Genomic DNA, 8940 nt, shown 5'->3' with positions numbered 1-8940 from the left:
GGTAGACTTCGTCTGGACTCCTACGGGAGCCGGACTTCGCCCCCAACTTCAATTGCAGGTAGATTTCGCCCGGGCTCCTACGGGAACTAGATCTCGTCCCCAACTCCGGCTGCAGGAAGACTTCGTCCGAACTTCTACGGGAGCCAGACTCCACCCACGACTTCACTTGTAGGCAGACTTCGTCCGGACTCCTACGGGAGCCGGACTCCGCCCACGACTTCACTTACTGGTAGACTTCGTCCGGACTCCTACGGAAGCCGGACTTCGCCCCCAACTTCAATTACAGGTAGACTTCGCCCAGACTCCTACGGGAGCCGGATCTCATCCCCGACTCTGGCTGCAGGAAGACTTCGTCCAGACTCCTACGAGAGCCGGACTTCATCCTCAACTCCGGCTGCAGGCAAACTTCGTCCAGACTCCTATGGGAGTCGGACTTCGTCCCTGACTTCAGTTGCAGGTGAACTTCATCCGGACTCCTACAGGAGCCGGACTTCATCCCCGGCTTCTACTGCAGGCGGACTTTGTCCAGACTCCTACGAGAGCCGGACTTCATCCCTGACTTCTACTGCAAGTGAACTTCATTCGGACTCCTACGGGAACCGAACTTTATCCCCGACTCTGAATCGCAGATGGCCCTCGCCTATAGTACTAACGCTCAAGGCACCCAACGGTGGACGGCCCGCCAGCAATATCCGAGCTCCTTCCAGATGGATAGGCACCTCTCTCCGCCAGACGCTTCAATCGAGCTTCGGCCGACAGGCCTGGACTCTCTGACAGGCCACAGTAACGGCTACGACTCTGCTCCACCTCCTGTAACAGATTTCGCAAGGCTCCATCACTCCTTGGTTGGCCGCAATAATGGCCATGATTCTGCTCCACCTCCTGTAACGGATTCTGCGCGGCTCCACCACTCTCTGACGAGTCGCGACAACGGATGCCGCTCCATTCTCTGCAACTGACTCCATGTGGCGAGCCATGGTGACAGCCACAACTCTACCCCATTACTCTTCATGATAAATTTCTCCTGGCCCCATGCGGCCCACGACTAGGCGGTTACAAACAGTCGCTATCAGTCTATCGCACTCCCCGCCTATAAAAGGGAGACTCCAGATACGTTATTCTCTAAGCTCTAAACTCTATCTCGAAACTCTGCTAAAATTTTTGTTCGAGCACTCCATTCTTGTTGAGACAGAGAACTGACTTGAGCGTCGGAGGATCTTGCCGGAGCAACCCCAACTCCGGTTTAGACTTCTTTTGCAAGTCCCGGCGGCGACCGTGACTCCCTCGACTCCAGCTTCTCCGACGCAGGCGGATTTTTGCACCAACAGGATTGGTGCTAGAGGAAGGGCGGCTGTGTCTTCGCAGTACCCTTGTTCTTAAAGGAGCACTCAACGAGACAGCCTCCGATCATCTTTTCCGGCATCCTCTCCTCCTTCCCCCACTAGATCTTCGCCCGATGCCTTCCCGCGAAGCATCCATACAGCGACCCACGGCCTCCGCGGCCAGATCTCAGGCTCTGGCCTTGCCTCCAGTTTTCCAGGCCCCTCATCCTCCGGCAACGGCCGCCGGCATGGAGTGGTCGGACAATCGGCCTCCGACGGATTTCGCCAACACCATCTTGGAAGAATCCCAGCGGGGAGTGACCGGCGTATTGGCCGGACCCCCCAAGCGATAAAAGATTGAGGAGCCCATAACCTTTACTGAAGAAGATGCTCGGGGAGTCCAATTCCCTCATAACGATGCGGTTGTAGTTTCCTTGAATATAGCAAATTACGATGTCCACCGCATTCTTATCGACAATGGAAGTTCGGCCGACATTTTGTTCTACGATGCCTTCTCAAGAATGTCCATCCTTGATGGCTATTTGGGGCCGATTAGCTCCCCTCTAGTAGGATTCACCGGCGATGCTATCTCGGTGGAGGGAGTCATAACTTTGACTGTAGCTATGGGTCGATATCCAAGACAATCCAGGGCTCTGATAAATTTTCTGGTGGTGAAGGCGCCATCAGCCTACAACGCGATCCTCAGCCGACCTGGCCTCAACGCTCTCCGGGCCATCGTGTCAACCTACCATTTGAAGTTGAAATTCTCTACCAACTAGGGGATCGGAGAGGTCAGGGGAGACCAAGCCCTGGCCAGACACTGCTACAACATAGCCTTGCAAAGAAGTGACCAATCCGACCTCTATCCAGTTGATGGGCTAGACGCCCGCGACGACCTTGCTGAGGAGAGGGGCAGCCCAATCGAAGATCTGGTTTCGATCCCTTTGAACGACGGGAATGCGGAGCATGTGGTGAAGATCGGCTCCAACCTGGGGGAAGAGGTGCGGGCGCATCTCGTCGATTTTCTACGAAAGAATGCGGACGTTTTTGCTTGGGTCCCAGCAGACATGCCGGGGATTGACACGGAAGTCATAGAGCACCGTCTAGCCGTCGATCCAAAGCACCGACCGATGAAAAAAAAATTCGAGGTCATGCACCAGAGAGGCAGAAAGTGATAGCCGAGGAAGTGGATAAACTCCTGAAAGCCGGATTCATTAGAGAAGTCAATTATCCTGATTGGATTTCCAACGTCGTCCTAGTCAAAAAGGCAAACGGCAAATGGAGGATGTGTATAGACTTCAAAAAGCTGAATAAAGCCTGCCCAAAGGACAGCTACCCTCTGCCCAGAATTGATCAACTGGTGGATGCGACCTCAGGTCATGAGCTTCTCACCATTATGGACGCATTCTCCGACTATAATCAAATCAGGATGGCACCGAAAGATGAAGAAAAGACTGCTTTCATTACTAACCGTAGCCTTTACTGTTACAGGGTCATGCCTTTTGGTCTCAAAAATGCAGGCGCAACCTACCAACGGCTGGTGAACAAAATCTTCAAGGAGCAGATCGGCCGCAATATGGAGGTCTACATGGATGACATGCTCGTAAAAAGCAAATCTTCCATGAACCACGTCGCTGACCTCGAGGAGACCTTCGCCGCCCTCCGAAAATATAAGATGAAGCTGAACCCGACTAAATGTGCTTTCGGAGTGACCTCAGGAAAGTTTCTGGGCTTCATGGTATCGGGGTGTGGAATTGAAGCCAATCCAGAGAAAATTCGTGCCATCCAGGAGATGGCCGCCCCGAAGTCGATAAAGGAGGTTCAGCGCCTTATAGGGAGGGTAGCAGTCCTGAATCGTTTCATCGCGAGGTCGGCCGAACGGTGCCTACCCTTCTTTCAAACCCTCAAACGGTCGAAGAACTTCTGCTGGACCCCTGAGTGCCAACAGGCATTTGAAGAGCTGAAGAGCTACCTCAGCTCGCCTCCATTGTTGGCGAAGCCCGAACCTGGAAAGGAGCTATTTTTGTATCTGGCGGTCTTCCCTATGGCTCTCGCAGCAGTCCTCATTAAGGAAGAGGCAAAAATTCAACGACCGATCTACTACGTCAGTCGCGTATTGAGAGACACCGAAACCAGATATACTAAATTAGAGAAACTAACTTACGCCCTATTGATTGCAGCCCAGAGGCTCCGACCCTACTTCCAAGGGCACACCGTAATGTTACTCACTGACCAGCCGATAAAGGCTATTCTACACCGGGCAGATGCCTCCGGGAGGATGGCGAAATGGACGATCGAGCTCACCGAGTTCAACATCAACTATCGATCCAGACCGGCGGTAAAAGCCCAGATATTGGCAGATTTTATAGTAGAGTGCACAATCTCAGAGGAGGCTGAACCGGAACAGGGTGAAATGGGCGACCTTGAGCCCCGACCGAACTCCCCTGAAGAAGAAGCCGACCTCCCTGGTTGCTTTTGGGCCCTCTACGTGGATGGGTCTTCCAACATGTCGGGCGTGGGCGCGGGCCTAATCTTGATCAATCCAGAGGGGATCATCGTAGAGTACGCTCTGCGCTTCGAGTTCTCCACAACAAACAATGGAGCTGAATATGAAGCTCTGATAGCAGGGTTGAGGATCGCCAAAGAATTGGGAGTAGATCGGCTCCAAGTTCACAGTGACTCCCAATTGGTAGTGGGACAAGTCAACAAAAACTACGAAGCGTGGGAGGACAGCATGGCTAAGTATCTTGAAAAGGTAAAGGAGCTCGTCCCCGCCTTTAGTAGCTTCCACATCAGGCAGATTCCAAGAATGGAAAATACCAAGGTCGATCTTCTCTCCAAGCTGGCTACACTGGCTCCGGCTGAATTGCCCAAGGGTGTTCTCTTTGAAGTTCTGAAGTGCCCAAGTACGGAAGAATCGCGGCCCGTGATGAAAATTGATCACGAGCCCAGTTGGATCGACCCACTGATGGCATATCTCAGGGATGGAGTTCTCCCTCACAATGCAAAAGAAGCTCGGAAGCTCAGAAATCAAGCCTCCCAATACATCCTTTATGAGGATAAGTTATACAAAAGATCATACTCTTTGCCCCTTCTAAAATACCTTCGGCCTTCGGAAGCTGAATACGCCTTGTGGGAGGTGCATGAAGGAATCTGCGAAAGCCATCTGGGGGCTAGATCTTTATCCCACAAGTTGCTCCACCAAGGATATTACTGGCCGACAATGCATCATGACTCGATTGAATACATCAAAAAGTGTGACTGATGTCAGAGATATGCCAACATCCAGAGACAACCCGCCACCGAGCTCACACCCTTGAGTGCCCCATGGCCTTTTGCGCAATGGGGGATGGATATCCTTGGACCTTTTTCCGTGGCGTCGGGGCAGAGGAAGTTCCTCCAGATAGCGATTGACTATTTCACCAAGTGGGTCGAAGCCGAACCACTGACGAAAATCACAGAAGCTAAAGTGCAAGATTTCGTCTGGAAGTCAATCGTTTGCAGGTTCGGCCTGCCAAGAACCCTAATTACTGATAATGGGCAGCAGTTCGCGGGAGCAAGATTCGCCAAATTCTGTGAAGATCTAAACATCTCCCACAACTTCACATCCATAGTCCATCCTCAGACGAACGGCGAAGCTGAAGTGACCAACAGAACCCTGCTGCAAGGATCAAGACAAGGCTCGAAAAGGCGAAAGAAACTTGGACAGACGAACTTTATCATGTGCTGTGGGCTTACCGAACTACCAAAAGACTGCCCACGAGAGAGACCCCCTTCGTTCTAGCCTTCGAAACGGAGGCTGTTATCCCAATTGAGCTTAAACTCCCGTCGGCACGAGTCGTGGCATTCAATGAACATCACAATTCGCAATGTCTTAAAGCCAACATCGACTTATTGGAAGAAAAGCGAGAGGTAGCTCAAGTTCGGATGGCAGTCTACAGACAGAAAGTCGCCCGCTATTACAATTCCAGAGTCAAGAATAAAGTCTTTAGAGCAGGAGATCTAGTGCTTCGACGAGCCACTGTCTCGCAACCTCAGGATCGAGGGAAGCTCGCCCCAAATTGGGAAGGCCCGTACGAAGTCAAAGAAGTAGTCCGGCCCGAAACTTATTACCTCAAGGAGCTCGAAGGAGCAGACCTCCCGCGACCATGGAGCTCGAAAAACTTACGAATGTATTACCGATAACTTTATTTTAAATAAAAGTTTCATATCTACATGTCTCCTCTCTTGGCACGAGCCTATATCGACAGGACAGTCAAAACAAACCGTGCCGGGAGCAGGAGGAGAACTTCATCTCGACAAAGTCGAAGGCCCGGTTCTCCTTAGATCGGATGGGGGAGAGGCCCTGCAATGCCCATATGTGCCCCCACAGCCATGTTAGGGACAGGAGGAGAACCTCGCCCTAACATGAGCAAAGTCGAAGGCCCGGTTTCTCTTAGACCGGATGGGGGGAGAGGCCAAACAGCGCCCACATGCGCCCCCACAGCCATGTTAGGGACAAGAGGAGAACCTCGCCCTAACATGAGCAAAGTCGAAGGCCCGGTTCCTCTTAGACCGGATGGAGGGAGAGGCCAAACAGCGCCCACATGCACCTCCACGGCCATGTTAGGGACAGAAGGAGAACCTCGCCCTAACATGAGCAAAGTTGAAGGCTCGGTTCTCCTTAGACCGGATGAGGGGAGAGGCCCTGCAACGCCCACATGTGCCCCCACAGCCATGTTAGGGACAGGAGGAGAACTTCGCCCTAACATGAGCAAAGTCGAAGGCCCGGTTATACTCAGATCGGACGGGGGGAGAGGCCCCGCGATGCCCATATGCGCCTCCATAGCCCTGTTAGCGACAAGAGGAGGACCTCGTCCTAACCTGAGCTGAAATCGACTATGTCAGTAATAGGGGAAGAACCCCGTCCTAACGCCAGTCGAGATCTGATCATTTAAGACCAGATAGGAAGAAGGAAACCTTCCCAGCGACCCCTTCATGCTCCCGCGACCCCACCAAGAGCAGAGGAAAAACCCTCACTCGAAAAAAGAAAAGAAAAAAGGGGAGGGGAGTTAAGAAGGAAAGCGACGGACTGCATCAGCGACGAATGGGAAACAAATTACATCAAAGATGCAAGGAACCTCGTCTCAGCAAGGATTAAAGTTCTTATCAAAATTCTCGACCTTCAAGAAAGCCCTCAACGCAAGCCCGAGATAGGATGACTTCCTCAGGGTGACGAGAAGCTCGAACCTCCGAGCTCGAGCTCTGAAAGAGGGCGTCAAACCCGAGCGGCCCCGGGCAAATCTGCGGCCATGGACGAAAGGATGGGTCAATACGACGGCAATCAGATACCTCTGAACAGCATCGATTTCAAGCAAGGCAAAAGCCGAAAGAAGCTCGGCAAGTGACAATTCAACACATGAGTAAAAGAGGTAGCAGAAAATTCCCTTCTCATGCCATTTATTAAATATGCATTATAGGGCCATTAAGGCTGAAGAAGAAGGATGACTGGAAAAATGAGCCGACGTGGCAACGACCAGCGATCTCCGGACGACGTCGAAAAAAAAAAGAAATGAGAAGAAATGAGAAAGAGAAAAAGAAAAAAGAAGGGAATACAACAATAACCATGGTAAATGAAAAAAGTTCGGCAGGCAGCAATTTGACACAAAGTGCGAACGAAGTAACAAAATCTCTTCCTCATTCTTGTTAACAAAGGTGTACGTTACAAGGCCCTGGGGGCCGAAAAAAAAAATATTACTACAAGACTCAAAAGAAACGCGTTGGAGACCATTTCAAGCTCCCAACTTCTCCTTCTGGTTCCGTTCGTCTCGGCAGTATTTTCCAGTGCGTGTGATAAATCCTTCAGCTCTCACCCCTTCCTCGTTCCGCTCCATCGTTGAAACCCCAGCCCTAGGGGGAAAAGGGTGGGATAGAATTCAGGGGGCAGCGGCGACGACGACCTGCATCAAGAAGAACTAGAGGTACCCCGGAGGTCGCGATGGCGCCGGAGGCATGCACCACCACCGTGCGCTCCACGACAACCACTGTCCTAGGTACTTCGACAAGGTCGGCATGCGCTACTCCCACCGTCCCCGCAACAAGTTCTACTGCCCCACCGTCAGTGCCGACCGCTTTTGGTCCCTCGGCCCCGACGACGTCAAGAATCCCGCCACAGCTTGTGACGACAACTCTGCCCCCTTGACCGGTGTCGCCCCGTTCAGCTACTCCAAAATTCTCGGACGGAACACCCTCACCGGTTGTCCCCGTTATTAAACTCCTGTTGTTGAAGGAATTCTTCCTCGAGCTCTCTTTGAGGCGATGGAAACCCTGGGTGACAGTTCGACAGTCGGAGAATTCGCAGGCTGCTGTTTTTCCCCTTCTACTCCTCTCAATCCGTGGCATCCTCTCGAGGTTGGCCTCCGGGGTGGGAGCCCCGGCGGGAGAATCCCTCGGAGAGGCTCGGAGGGCTGAAGACGGCAGGGAGCCGGTGGGGATGGCGAAGACTAGTGCGAAGAGCGCTCAGAGTCGAAAAGGGCACCGATGGAGTGGCTGAGTGGCTAAACTCTCAGGCAGAAGAAAGGTGTCGACCCTCAGGCGAAGTGAAGCCCCTGGAGGAAGGACGGGGGCTTAAATAAGCGACGGGACCTGGCGCAGTTATGGTGGCGGACATCCCTAAGCCCACCAGCACCCGCCATGTGTCCCACTTACCGTGACGTAGGGCTGGCTGTCGGCGGGATCATTATGGTGTGGCGCTTAGGATTACGCCCTGGTGGGAGTTCCGAAAGGACTCTTCGGATCGCCCAATCGGAAAAAGACTCCAGCATGAGCGCATTAAATGCCAAGATTTTCGAGGGCGGTCGTGTGCAGAATTCAAGAAAACGACTTCGGCTGTGAAAATTTTCTGTACTTCCTTCGATCGAAACTCGAACTTGGAAGTAGGGGGACTGGTGTTGGGTACAAAATACCCCAACAGTCGAAGTTCACGCCAGGAGTGACCCTCCGAGGATTCTGCCAACTTCTGACCTTCGGCGACATCTTTTCGAACCTCTCTGGCGGTCGAGCCTCCACAGCATTCTCGAGTTCTGTCGATGGATAAACCCCTACCAGCATCGACCAGGTTCTTCACGACAGACGGACTCCTACGAGAGTCGGATCTCATCCCCGACTTCGGCTGCAGGAAGACTTCGTTCGGACTCCTACGGAAGCCGGACTCCGCCCACGACTTCACCTGCAGGAAGACTTCGTCCGGACTCCTACGGGAGCCGGACTTCGTCCTCAACTCCGGCTGTAGGAAGACTTCGTCCGGACTCCTACGGGAGTCGGACTTCGCCCCGACTTCACTTACAGGTAAACTTCGTCCGGACTCCTACGGGAGCCGGACTTCGCCCCCAACATCAATTGCAAGTAGACTTTGTCCAGGCTCCTACGGGAGCCGGATTTCATCCCCAACTCCGGCTGCAGGAAGACTTCATCCGGACTTCTACGGGAGCCGGACTCCGCCCATGACTTCACTTGCAGGCAGACTTCGTCCGGACTCCTACGGGAGCCGGACTCTGCCCACGACTTCATTTACAGGTAGACTTCGTCCAGACTCCTACGAGAGCCGGACTTCGCCCCCAACTTCAATTGTAGGTAGACT

The sequence above is a fragment of the Elaeis guineensis genome, chromosome 1, assembly GCF_000442705.2.
Source record: "Elaeis guineensis isolate ETL-2024a chromosome 1, EG11, whole genome shotgun sequence".
In the NCBI taxonomy this organism is placed as follows: Eukaryota; Viridiplantae; Streptophyta; class Magnoliopsida; order Arecales; family Arecaceae; genus Elaeis; species Elaeis guineensis.
This window is presented reverse-complemented; position numbering follows the sequence as displayed.